Here is a 14,958-nt window from a genome sequence, read left to right on the forward strand (position 1 = left end):
AAATGTACAATGCAAGGTATAAAATAATAAGTGAATGACAATTCTACTAGTTATCTGTTTTTGTGACGTCCATTCAGTGCTAGTGATCTTAGATGTTCTGAACGAGCTTCTCTCCATTGGCTGCTTTATGAGCTGCTTCTGCGGTCAGCCGAAAACATCAATTAAATTCAAGTAGTGTTTAAAAACCTCAGAGTCTTGTTTTCTACACTACAAATAAAACAAAACTAAATACTTGTCTTCAGTAGGAACTAATTTAAAGTGAATCCACCGGGCATTTCTCCAGGGACAGGAATGTTTTCAATTACTTATTACAGAAAAATCAAAATCTGACTTAACAAGCTGTTGCACTGTTATAATAGATTCAAAAGGGATACCAAAAGAATTGTCCTGCCCGATGACCACTATAACTACAGCTAACATTCAGGATTTTTGATCAGTGTTCAACATACAGCAACCGGGTGAAGGAATGAAAAATACAGGAGGCATGAAAGGAAAGCAAAGATGTGCTAGCAAATCTATAATACTCAAATACTCCAACTGGGTTTTTATTTTAACCTTGCAGGTTGGTGTTGGCACTGATGTAATGTTTAAGCAATGCCACCCCCTCCCCCAAAAAAGGTTAATTTGATTATTGGAATTGCTGTTCCTGTTTCTCCCCCTCCTAGTACATACCCCTGTTTAGGATCCATTAAAAAGCATCTAAAAACATGTCATTACTGTAAAATAATATGAGGTCATTATACAGGTTTGTGCACTCTGTTATGTGATCATGCTGTTCATTTCAATTTGAATGAAATGAATTGAACTGAGTAATGTCTCTGATAACCCTTATTTTAATTGGTTCTCCCCCTATTGATTTACTGTATGACGTTAGTAGCACTCACCCCACAGAGGAGTATTCTGGCTTCCACAGATTTCACAGATTTATCTCTCTGGCAATCAGAAACTCCCAGCTTTAATGTTCTTCTTTATGTTTCTTCAATATATTGAAGACCAGTCCTGGCTAATGTTTTGTATCAGAGCTCAGGTTTTATAGGTGCTGGTGATGGTAATGGGACTGTGCTTTGTGCATGTTGATAAGTGCTGGTATGAGTATGGAACACGCTTCAAATATTCCTGAATGGCGCATGTTATTTATTTCTAGAATAGGCACAATGAGAACAGTGTCAAAATAATCACTTGATGTAATTGATTAAGTCACATCTCCCTGTCAAATTATTTCTTCTAACATCTGCATCTACATTGACATCATTACTCGGCAAAAACATTGAAGTGCAGTCCTATCACACAGAATAATGAACGTGTCAAATTATTTTTGATATACAGTGAAATAGGAAATGCAACATTGTATCAAGGCATTAATTGATTTTAGTTCAACGATTTTGTCAGTGAAAATAGGTCATAAGTTGAAACATTTGCCAGACCCAGCATTTAGGAAAAAGAAGCATGAAGGCAAGAAGGGAGAAAACAATCTAGCTAAACCCTTGATGCTGGTTGTCACAAAGGACAAAACCAAGAACACATTATTATAATGCAGTCATGCATTTTTAAACTTCTGTCACTGCTTTTAGGATTCTATCTTACTACCTGCTGCTTAGCTCATTGTTTTCTTTAATTGAAAAATCAACATCCCTCATTTGCATAACTGTACATGATAAAGGGTTTCTTTCCCACAAGTGGTGATTATTGCTTTGAATTTACATTCCACATTTTTGAATGGGCAATTAATTGTTGTCATGCAGAACATATTTTTATTTTATGGCCTTCATTTGGAGGGTAATAGCTTTGCATTTTGTATTTATTAAAGATAAACCAAAGGCAAGTTTTAGGATCTACAGTATTTCTATAAGCTTGTATGTCTCTTTTTTAAGCTAATCTTTTCTTCTAATGCTACCAGATGTCTTGAACTATCCCTAATGGACTCCAAAAACCCACATTAAGCTTTAGCGCTGATCCCAGTGGTAAAGGAACAGCTGCACTTTCGCGATTTTTAAATAATTCTGCCTTTTTCACATTATGAAAGTGTTTTCGACACTGTTCGCCAATGAAAGTTAAACAAGCCTTTTATAACCATGTTATAAAAGGCTCTTTATTCATGTAAACCCCACTTTAAAACAATATTAACTGTTTCTTCTCACTATACTTTTAAGATTCTTCAGAAATGTCAATTGATATCAAGTGTGATTTTAATTGCATGCATTACTATCCGAGTACCTTGTTTGATGCAGCTGCATTTTCTATATTCTGAAAACACACGTTCATAACGTACAGTACTATCAGATTATATACAGGATCTGGACACACTTTAGGTTACATGTATTTTACCACATTTTAACTACACTTTAGTAGTACAGTAATTACAGTAATTACAGTGTAGTTACAATGTTAAATGTTTAATTACAAAATAAAAAATGATGGCTCGCCATCAAGCACCTAAACCAGTCAGACCCAAAAGATCTCCTAATCGTTTCTTCTTAATCTTTTGTAATTAGACTGTATTTACACATATAGACTAACACCAGTTTATGCATGAATTGAACTTTCCCAAAGAAGCATTCGAAACCTGACATATATAGACAAATAGTAATCCATACTATTTTTTGAAAATTAGAACTGCATGTGTGATGGATTTTTACATATATTTATTTATGGCAATCTGTTGACATCTCAGGAAAATTCAAATACCATAACTTAAAAAAATTCCACTTGAAATTAGCCATCAAGGGAATTGTGGTAAAGATAGCATCACAGCCCAGGCTGATGAATGTCAGAAAGCGAGATTCAGAGACAGAACTTTTTAAAGTGCTAATGCGCACTTCAATAATAAAATAATAAACAAAATACAAAACAAATAGGCACAAGGGCCAAAACAAACAGTTATATAAAACAATAGATATATTTTTAAACTCTGCGGTTTGAGACAGAGTAACCTCTTTCAATAAACATGGCTTCACAACTCCCTTAAACACCAACGATAAATTCTTAATATATATATTCACACCACAGCACAGCACACAAACACTAACCTTCACCAACACCAACACCAACACCAACACCAACACCAACACTCACCACTAACTCTACACTCATACCCGTGATCACCCTTTTTATACACCTGTGGCCTAATTAATCATTTAATCATTTATTCAATTTTTCGGCTCCAGCCACATTCCCACGTGTTTTTGCAGAGAGGAATTTAACCCCCTCCCTGCCACACAATATTCCCCACACCTGTACACTGGCAGGGCTTTCACTCTGCCACACTGCCATAAGAATCAACACCATGAAATGTGGATTGAAAAAGGCTGACCTGATTTCTAACGGAATAGCGTTGACTGGCAAGTATCCCACCTATTGCTCATGTCAGTGTCAATATTGAACTTTTAACTTTGAATCATAAATTCAAGTGGATGCATGAGATACACAATTGCCAATCCCAATTACTAATCTAATCAGTTCATCAGTGGTCAGCCAAAGGAGAAGCATCACTGTCACAAACTGATACACTCCTAGCTCTTTAATGATTAAGTTAATATAGATATAGCACTGTCATTGTATGCTGGTTTATACAGCAGTTATGAATGTTCTTCAATGGCCCTGGTTACGATGTATAAAGTTAATAACTTAGCAATAGTTTTAGACAAGGATGTGCAACTTGACTCCTCAGCGCTAATCTTGAACGACTCTACTGTATCTACAGTAATGTTATGTTGGGATAGTCTGTGAATCCAGACGTATATCATGCAACAAAATACACACAATGATTTATAATATGTTTCTAGATGTATGGTGCTGTATATTAAAGGTTTGGAAGGTTGTTTTTGTTCCTTCTGACATTCTTTAAGAGCTTGCATTGTGTCCTCCTTTCCTGTTCAATAGAGCCTAGAAATACTTTTTTAGCTTCACTGTGACAGGAATGGCTGAGTGGTCTGACGTCACGGCAGAAGAAGGGACCACAAACCAAAAAGGTATTGTGCAGTGGCGCGGGCGCCGTTTTATTTAATGAATTCAAAAAAATAAATAAAATATTTAAACAGAAAACAGTCGCTCACAGAGCAAAATAAATAGTTAAACAAAACAAAATCACGAACACAAAATAATAACTGCAACACAGGTCAGGCTGGGCAGATTGCCTTCACTGTTCCTATGTTTACTTTCTCTCTCGTTTCTCCGTCACTCCTCTCGCACACTCTCCTTCTGACACCCACCCTGAACTGGAGAGCTGCAGGCTTTTATTAAAGGTGAACCATCTCCCAATTAGCAACAAAATTAATCCCGTAATTAATTCGGGAGATGGTTCACCTTCTGCACGAGTTTATTAATTATTACACCTGGCAGAGGACGAGCACCGATCTCGCCTCTGCCAGGACACGTTTTAAAAATAAACAAAACACCAACACGGCGCTACGCCGTCATAAATACAATAATACAATAAATCATAATAAACAAAAACAATACTTTGCACAGGGGCGGAGGATGAACCCTCGTTCTAAAAATAACACAAAACAATGTACAGGGCTGCTCGCCCTGTTACATATCCCCCCCCTTGTGCAACGCACACATGGCCCCAACGGCCACCTCCCCCCTCAGTCTCAAAGTCCCGGACGAGGGGGAAGAGAGTTGCTTCTGGGGGGTGGCCATGGTGGAATCTCCGGCACCCCCCAATTCTTCGTGGCCGGCAGCTCCCTCTTCTGGGGCTCCCTCCACACTCTCTCCTGCCGCGAAATTGCGGCTGGGGGAGCTGGTCTCCTGACCTTCCCCCTCCTCTTCATGGCCAGCAGTTCCCCTCCGTGGGGCTCTGACCACACAAACTCCTGCCGCGAAAGTGCGGCTGGGGGAGCTGGTCTCCTGACCTCCCCCCCCTTCTTCATAGCCGGCAGTTCCCCTCCGTGGGGCTCCGACCACATGACCTCTGGCCGCGAAAGTGCGGCTGGGGGAGCTGGTCTCCTGACCTCCCCCCCTTTCTTGATGGCCGGCAGCTCCCCTCCATGGGGCTCCGACCACAGTGTAGGGACCCCAGGTGAAGCAGGATCCCTGGCGACCCCAGGCGACGGCAGCGGACCCTCGGGAGGCGACGGCAGCGGCAGCGGACCCTCGGGAGGCGACGGCAGCGGCAGCGGACCCTCGGGAGGCGACGGCAGCGGACCCTCGGGAGGCGACGGCAGCGGCAGCGGACCCTCGGGAGGCGACGGCAGCGGACCCTCGGGAGGCGACGGCAGCGGACCCTCGGGAGGCGACGGCAGCGGACCCTCGGGAGGCGACGGCAGCGGACCCTCGGGAGGCGACGGCAGCGGACCCTCGGGAGGCAACGCAGGACCGGCAGCAACCCTAGGAGACGCAAGGGAGACACAGGCGACCCAAGGCGATGCTGACGGCGGGAGGGGAGCCCCTGGCCATGAAGGCGGCAGCAGGAGCTCCACTTCTCCCAATGGTGGTGGTGGAGGTAGAGGTAGCTCCTGCTCCTCTCCTCCTGACAGTAAAGGCGGCAGGGGCTCCTCCTCTTCTGGCGGCCAAGGCGGCAGGGGCTTCTCCCCTTCTGGCAGCCAGGGCGGCAGGGGCTCCTCCCCTTCTGGCGGCCAAGGCGGCAGGGCTTCCTCCCCTTCAGGCGGCCAAGGCGGACGGGCTTCCTCCCCTTCAGGCGGCCAAGGCGGCAGGGCTTCCTCCCCTTCAGGCGGCCAAGGCGGCAGGGCTTCCTCCCCTTCAGGCGGCCAAGGCGGCAGGGCTTCCTCCCCTTCAGGCGGCCAAGGCGGCAGGGCTTCCTCCCCTTCAGGCGGCGAAGGCGGCAGGGCTTCCTCCCCTTCAGGCTGCGAAGGCGGCAGGGCTTCCTCCCCTTCAGGCTGCGAAGGCGGCAGGGCTTCCTCCCCTTCAGGCTGCGAAGGCGGCAGGGCTTCCTCCCCTTCAGGCTGCGAAGGCGGCAGGGCTTCCTCCCCTTCAGGCTGCGAAGGCGGCAGGGCTTCCTCCCCTTCAGGCTGCGAAGGCGGCAGGGCTTCCTCCCCTTCAGGCTGCGAAGGCGGCAGGGGCTCCTCCCCTTCTGGCAGCCAAGGCGGCTCCTCCCCTTCTGGCAGCCAAGGCGGCTCCTCCCCTTCTGGCAGCCAAGGCGGCAGGGGCGCCTCCCCTTCTGGCAGCCAAGGCGGCTCCTCCCCTTCTGGCAGCCAAGGCGGCTCCTCCCCTTCTGGCAGCCAAGGCGGCTCCTCCCCTTCTGGCAGCCAAGGCGGCAGGGGCGCCTCCCCTTCTGGCTGCAACAGGGAAACCAGCAGGCATGTTCCCTCTGCTGGTTGTGGTGGAAGCGGAACCAGCAGGCATGCTCCCTCTGCTGGTGGTGGTGGTGGGAGCAACATGTCGTCCTCCCACGGAGACAGAGGTGGCACCAGCAGGTATGCTCCCTCTGCTGGTGGTGGGAGCGACACGTCGTCCTCCCACGACGGTGGAGGTGGAACCAGCAGGAATGCTCCCTCTGCTGGCGGAGGTGGGAGCGACACACAGTCCTCCCATGGAGACGGAGGTGGAACCAGCAGGCATGCTCCCTCTGCTGGCGGAGGTGGGAGCGACTCATAGTCCTCCCAGGGCGGTGGAGGTGGACCCAGCAGGAACTCTCCCTCTGCTGGCAGGTACCTGGGCTGTGGACCTTCGGCCTTCCCCTTCTTGGGCCGTGGACGCACCGACTCCGCCCTCTTGGGCCGTGGCCGCACCGACTCCCCCCTCTTGGGCCGTGGACGCACCGACTCCCCCCTCTTGGGCCGTGGACGCACCGACTCCTCCCTTTTAGGCGCAGGACGTTCGGGCTCCTCCCTTTTAGGCGCAGGACGTTCGGGCTCCTCCCTTTTAGGCGCAGGACGTTCGGGCTCCTCCCACTCAGGCGCAGGACGTTCGGGCTCCTCCCACTCAGGCGCAGGACGCACCAACTCCTCCCTCTTGTCTCCCCTCCAGCAGCTGTAATCCCAGTCTTCAGGGAGGGGGCAATTAACTGGGAAATGCCCCCGCTCCCCACAGATGCAGCAACAACTCAGCTGGCTTATGCTATGGAGGAGGGCTTCCCAGCTCATCTCCTCCTGTGCCTGCTGTTGTTGCTGCAGCGGCTGCTGTCTCCTCATCCTCCTTCTTCCTCCCATCTTCCTTCCTCCCATCCTCCTCTTCACTCCTTTTCTCCACACACAAAAACGAAAAAAAAAACGAAAAAACCTGCAGTACCCTCTTCTGCCTGCGTCCTGGAGGCGCTGCAATCCCACGCAGGACACCACGTGTGACAGGAATGGCTGAGTGGTCTGACGTCACGGCAGAAGAAGGGACCACAAACCAAAAAGGTATTGTGCAGTGGCGCGGGCGCCGTTTTATTTAATGAATTCAAAAAAATAAATAAAATATTTAAACAGAAAACAGTCGCTCACAGAGCAAAATAAATAGTTAAACAAAACAAAATCACGAACACAAAATAATAACTGCAACACAGGTCAGGCTGGGCAGATTGCCTTCACTGTTCCTATGTTTACTTTCTCTCTCGTTTCTCCGTCACTCCTCTCGCACACTCTCCTTCTGACACCCACCCTGAACTGGAGAGCTGCAGGCTTTTATTAAAGGTGAACCATCTCCCAATTAGCAACAAAATTAATCCCGTAATTAATTCGGGAGATGGTTCACCTTCTGCACGAGTTTATTAATTATTACACCTGGCAGAGGACGAGCACCGATCTCGCCTCTGCCAGGACACGTTTTAAAAATAAACAAAACACCAACACGGCGCTACGCCGTCATAAATACAATAATACAATAAATCATAATAAACAAAAACAATACTTTGCACAGGGGCGGAGGATGAACCCTCGTTCTAAAAATAACACAAAACAATGTACAGGGCTGCTCGCCCTGTTACATTCACCTAAAAAAAAAAGACAGTTTTAAAAGCAAGCCCCTGCATGTACAGTACAAAGGGAATACAGCTGACACAGACACACACAGCAGCAACCTTGGTCATACCCCATGGAATAGATGAAAAGGAATGACATAAACTGTAAACATGTCAGATTAAACCAACCACAAGTTTTTTTTTATCGATGAAAAGCAGATCAACCTGACAGTGTCTGGATGTTGTGCACAACACTTTCTTTTAAAATAAACTTCAATACAGAAGGAGCAAACAGACTGTACATTACTTCTCACCAATAACATCTTTTCATAATTAGAAAAAACGCACTTGAGTCTGTGTTTGACCCTTTACGTTACCCAATTATTTTACTGCCAGTGGCCATTTTACAGGCGAAATTAATAACTCATTCACTGGCAATGTGGGATCCTTCAAAAAGCTGCTTGATGAGATTCTGGGATCAATAAGCTACTAACAACCAAACGAGCAAGATGGGCTGAATGGCCTCCTCTCGTTTGTAAACTTTCTTATGTTCTTATGTTCTTATACAAGCTCAAATTTGTTTCTCTTCTGAAAAAAAAAGTACATTTTTTTTTCTTATTTAAGTAATAATTCACATCCGGAGAAAATTGCCAACGATTACAGACTGGTTCTGTCATGGTCACAATATGATGGAAATGGCCTTTGATGTCAAACATGATTCTGGATAGAACCGTTTATGGAGAGTACCACTGCAATCATACTGTGAATGGAAGTAAGGATTCAGTTTTTGCAAAAATTTCAAAACAATGCAAAATTCCTGATTTAGGAGGAAAATATATTTTTAAAAAATATATTCTTACGTCTCTCTCTTTTATAATTTAAATCTTATGGTAAAAAGTTCTCAGAAATGTGACCGTACTAACGGCCTTTCGCATTCAGAAACAAAAAAGTCACATGACCACAACACGGCAGTCATCTTAGGTCACAGTAGATTTTGCACTACATACCGTAATATCCCCTCATGTTTAAATGAAGAAAAACGCATTTGAACACCAGTATTAGATCGTATAAAGTTTGTATCCAAAATGTGGCCTACATCACACATGCAGTATATACAGTACATGCTGTAAGTATGTTCAGCTCTATCGGGTATTCTTTTTATTTGTAACAGGGTATAAAAATAAATTCAAGGAGAATAAAAGAAGACTACAATATTCTTGTCTTAAATCTGCTGACATGTGCTAGCTCTTTATCAGCTGTAATATAGGCGAGTTGGCTGTTCGGGTTTCAAAAAAAGAAAGTGAAGTTACTTTTCATCATGACTACTTTTATTTATTCCATAGTACACTCCCCCAAAATGAAATAATATTTTCCATTATAACGCAAATGTTCATTTTCAATCAACCAAATACATGAATAATGGATAGCACAATACAATGGGGTGGTTACATTTGGATAGAAAATAATTGCTAATCTCCATGTGGCATGTGGGTTTCATAGAGTGAAAAGCAGAGACAGAGTGACTCTACACTAGGGGATCAAGATAATATGGAATCATAAAAATTCATAAACAAAATACATCAGACCATACATTATTATGAAGTATGACTCAGTGGAACACTTCATGTTACAATATAACACATGATCTTTTTTTGTACCTAACCAAAATCATTCAGCATTTACTTGGTTCAAGCGAAAACTATGGACATTGCACAGACAGAACCACAGGGGAACACACAGATATGCATCACAGCACCAGGTTTTAGTTTGTCTGCTTGAGCAGCAAGGCATAAAGCAAATAAGACCTTGTTCTTTGGGGATATGAAATGCTAAAGCAGTACGCAAATTTAACTCAAGGTAGATACAATCCAATTTCCAAGAAATGGGTCCCAAGCCAACGGTCTTAAAGTGTGTGTAAATATCCCTTTCATGCATTATATGCTGCTAACACCAAATAACAATCTAAACCTATAACACAAGTTAATACCAGATAATTGGGTTCTGTTTTTTTCTTCTGATTAATAACCATAGTTTCTGAGATCTAAAGAGTGAGATATGGAAGTATGTGATACATGTGAGTAGTCCTACAGGGTTTTACTGCCATTATTAAAGCAGATGCGCAAGGCTTGTGCAATTATTATATGTTTATAACAAGTAGCTAGGGAAGACTGAAGCTTTTTATCATTGCTTGTCTGTGGGGACATAGCTTTGTGCTGATTGATTCCAATTTGGGATAATTAAGATCCTTTTATTAGAAGAGAAAAAAGCTATTACCGAATCGTTAATGTACAAAACAGTGAATATTTCAGCGTCAAATAGCCTCACTAAAACTGTAAGACAGTAAAGTTTATGAACAATGTAGGGAAGGAGATTAGAAATGTGTTGTTGCATTGAGATGTTAGACATAATGTAGCACTTTCAAGAGCCAAACCAGAAGAGTAAAAAAAAAAAAAAAACTCAATTTGCTGCTGACACTGCCTAATGGTACTGAACATGCAGTGCTTGCAAATTCAAAGAGAAAGCAATAACATATCTGCTTGGAGAGTTCAAAGCCTGTTACTTATTGATACTTTGTTGAAAACCTTCTGATGTCTAGTCATTTGAAGTATTATTGCAGTTGTTTTTTCATTTAGAAATTATGCCTCTATCAGCTGCCCAAAGCACTTCCCAGCAGTGCATCTCCTCCAACCTCTAATACAGCACTCGTCTCTTGCAGGGAGCATGATGTCTTTGCAGTGGGCAGCACCAGTGGTATGATTACTGAACTATTCAGGGCAAAGTGGGACAACGTGGTCCTGGGGATATTAGGAAGAGGTGAATTGAGCTATCTGAATCATGTGAAATTAAAGCAAGGAGGCAGGTGCACTGTTAAAATACTGATATTACAGGAGTCCCCGAGTGGCTCACCCAGTTAAAGTGCTGCTGCTGGGAGTGCAGGATGAGTCACACAGCTTGAACAGCGCCAGTTCACATCCGTGCTGTGCAAAGAGGCCCAGCTTTGCTGGGGACTCTGAAAGGGGTGTCACATTGGATGCGAAACCAGCAGGGATTCCTTCTCCTCATCACGCAACAGCGAACCCTAATGGCTAGACACCAAGAACATTCCGAGTGGATACAAAGCAGGGCTGATCTCTGTTCTCTGGGATCGGTAGCCCGGCCACCTCTGCTCTGGATTGCTCAGCGTAATAGCGATTCTGGCTTTAGGCTTATGAGATCAGAGGACGCTCACACCTATCACCTGGCTTGACCTTTGTGAAACAATATAACTGGCTAATTCATTGATACCAGCTGTGCTCAATGGGACAGAATTACCCTGGTATTCTCTGGGGTCCTGGTCAAAGAGTTAATTTTCCTCCACATTCCTGTCACACTCTTCTCTCCGTGCCACTTTGTTTAGTTTAACAAGCGCGATTAATGGGGATACGAAATTATGTTTTGTTAATTGCAAAAAATCATTGGCAGGCTGTAAAACTACAATCATTTTCCTCACTGATGGGCTTCTCATAGCAGGCATAATTAAAATGAGGATTCTTTTGTAGCCTTGATTACACAAGATTTATTATACCCAATACATCACTGTCATTAAATCTGTTTCCCATGACATTTCAACGATCCAATAAAGTTCAAAAGTTACGATTCCATTTAACGGCTAGCAGTAGCAAAGAGAATAATGTTTGTTGCTGCTGTGTGGTAATATTCAATATAAACAATCAACATTGCAAACAGCTTGAATGGTTTTCATGAAACTAGCACACAGTTTTTGTAAATAGAATGAGAATGTCGTCTGTACATGATTTGAAATGGATGTACAGTATGTGTGTGTGTGTGTATCTGCAGGGGTGACTCCATTAACAAGAAAAGCACATGGGTATTACAGCAGTCTGGTCTCATTCTGCATTGAAAACATCTGTTATTGTCTGTTATATAATTTCATTCATGTCTAATTCATTCTGTTTAGTATGTTCATTTGTAAAATACTTTCCCCCATTCCCTGTGCCATGAGCATTTACCCATGCGTTATCCACGGCTTGTCCTAAATGGAAATATTACAGATGTTATAGTAACTTTTTTTTCCCTAATAGAGACAGTATTTATAAATTAAAGGGTAACCGAGACTATATGACTGTAGTAGGTATTTGCTCCATTTTTTCTTTATTATAATAAACTCTCGTTGGCAGCTGTCTGAGTTATAGGTTAAAGGTTGTGTGTTTCAAGAGATCTTGTGCAAGTTGGTTAAGAGAACCACAAAGCAAAGCTGAGCTCAAACTGTGCGAAATGATTGCTGTTATAACAAACAACCTACACACAACATTAACTTTATACGGATCACAAACTACTATACTCTGGAACCACTGTTAAACATAAAAAAGTATTAGAACTAGGGGGCATATGCCTATGTTCTATGCACAGGATATCATCTATTCATCTATGTTAATGACTGAGATACTGTACAGTACCTTCCCAGCAGTCCCTTACGTTAAGAACAGCCACTATGTTAGATGCCCTTTTAGTCTGAATCAGATGAATATGATTCAGCAAAAAAAAAAAAGCAATCATTACAAAGCATGAATTAATACACAAAGCTTTGACTCATAATTCACTTAATATTCTGCAGCAGGTGTGACATATAACAGTACAGCTGTATCGGATTTTAATGCCTGAAAAGTAAATAACTGGGTCAGCCATGTTGTACTTTCGATGCAAAAAGAAAGCATTGTATTGACAATATTGCAGACAACTCACTCATGATTCAAACCGCAACTACTAATGCCAAGGCTAGGGTGACCTTCATGTATAAAGAAATCCATAGATGTTCCCTGTTAAAGATGCATTTTCTATGTCATTGTCACACACGACATAGAATAACAAATTAATTATGGCCTTTTGTTAACTCCCAAGTTTTTGATTTCCGAGGCTCTTTATACGATTAACAAGATGCACTGTGACGTGACATTCTTCACTGGCCTGCGCTGAGAGCACACGGAAATAGATGATCTCTCCTGAATCTTCATTTATCTTCTATTTACAGATAGTTGTTTCTAAATAACAAGCTACGTAATTTATCTCAAAGCCAAAGTTTGACTTTTAGATGATTAATTTTGTACCATCTATTTTACTGGAGTTAACGAAAAATGAAGTGGAAGCTACATTTCTCGACTGCAAAGTGTCATGAGAAAATAATATCACATCCAATGATGCAAAGGTGCTTTATCACATGAGAGGTGTGGAATGTATTTAAATTGGCAGAACACTCAACATCCTTACAACCAGAACCCCTTTCTGTTCTATCGTTTTCATAGTTCCTCCTCTGCCCTGGGGTCTATTTTAATGATCTACCAAGCTTGTGATCTTATTACCTCCATCCTCAAAAACACAAACCTGCTATACTTTGGAGCCCTTTCTTTTTTAATTTTATTTAGTGGTGTTAATGTGAGGGGAAAGCACTTATCTAAAAAAAAGTGTGCCCATCAGAAACTGAGCACAGTTGTCAAAGGCAGAGGAGGAGAGGAGCTCAATAAAATACGTGTTTTAGAGAAAGACTTGCACTTTTCATAGAATCACTGCTCATTACATTATGTCAGTATCCAAGGCAACACACAAGGAAACTAAAGTATGAGGACCAGTACTGTACATTTAAAACAGGAGCATGATGTTGTGTTTATTAAATCTGAAAATATTTGCAAGAGCTATTTAATTAGGCTTACTTTTTTTAATTTAACATAAATTATGAAAAAATCCTATTAACGGTAGTTTAATCTGATTTTTTAACTCATTTTTATTCCAAAATGAAGGTAATTTTCATATGCGGAAGAGAGATTTTTTTTTTTTTAATTCAATACTTGTTCAATAACAGTTCAAATACGCTCGAGATTTTAGAAATTAAATGTTACATTTCCTGCAGTGTAAATGTACCTTGAATAGATCTGTTTAATTAAACATTGAAGTGATTTATGATTAATGTTAACACAGAGGTAAATAATACAACAAGCCTCATACCCTACACCCCCCCCCCCCCGTACACACACATACATTTCAGTTCACTTTCTCCTTTCTATTGAAAGTGGTAACACTGACATTTTCCTTGGTTCAAACTTTCCACTAGAATAAACACTGAGTAAAAATGTATATGACCGTGCTAGATCTGGAATACATTTGAAATAGCTTCTAGCGTACATTTAAACATTTGATTAAACATAGGTGTCAGCTACTTTAATGAGCTATGAATCAAGAAGGAGCGTCACAGAAAACGGTTTAGGAAGTGTTGATCGCAGTAACAGATGAAAGCACACTGGACAGGGACGCCGTCGACCGTAGTAAACTTCATGATGCAGGTGATTGAGTTGATTCAGACAGGGCTCTTTCAGGGAACAGGTACAGCAGAAGTCATGGTTCCAGGAATGCATTCATTGAGCGGAGATTGAATCTAAGATGTGTTATTTTATTTTGGAAAAAGAACAGAAATCGAAATGCTCCGAGTAAGATGCGTATACAGGTTCTGATTAATCTCTGTGGACCGCATTGGTGGATCTCTTGTTGTTATTTTGGAAAGGTAATTAGCTGTACCGGTATCATGTGAGGTAGAGTAATGAGACTGTTATGCTACGTTTACACCTGCACATCTACTGAACTGAGTAATGCCCTCTGGAAAATAACACTCCCCCCCATTTCCATGGAAATTAGGGGTTAGGAATACATTTAACCCAGCATACCAACTCTACCCAATTACAAATGTGTGAATATATATATATATATATATATATATATATATATATATATATATATATATATATATATATATATATATATATATATCAGCATTGTTGTTGGCTTCACCTGGTGAATTTATCACCATAGCTGGTATGTTTTTAGCTTGCATTTAGCTTGAATATAATTATGTGCAGAAACAAGACAAAAAATTAACAAGTATCCATTTAGAGTATTGTTTTATTCATAAGGCTCTATCAGGGCTCAGGATGTAGAGCACATTAATGTCTAAGTTGTATACAGTACTGGGCTAAATAATAGTCACCAATTTCCTGCTCCACCACAAGTATTTATTTATGTCTGAAAATGTATCCTCAAAGAACACCTTTTTCATTGAGCACATCTCTACTAAG

The 14,958-nt window shown here is 42.3% G+C and overlaps 1 protein-coding gene across 2 annotated transcripts in view; it reads right to left on the minus strand.

Moving 5' to 3' along the window:
* LOC117423593 (schwannomin-interacting protein 1-like) overlaps positions 1 to 14,958 on the minus strand; it is a 183,984-nt gene that overhangs the window by 102,249 nt on the left and 66,777 nt on the right. The gene's annotated exons all lie outside the window — the stretch shown is intronic.

The sequence above is a fragment of the Acipenser ruthenus genome, chromosome 17 (genome assembly GCF_902713425.1).
Source record: "Acipenser ruthenus chromosome 17, fAciRut3.2 maternal haplotype, whole genome shotgun sequence".
NCBI lineage: Eukaryota > Metazoa > Chordata > Actinopteri > Acipenseriformes > Acipenseridae > Acipenser > Acipenser ruthenus.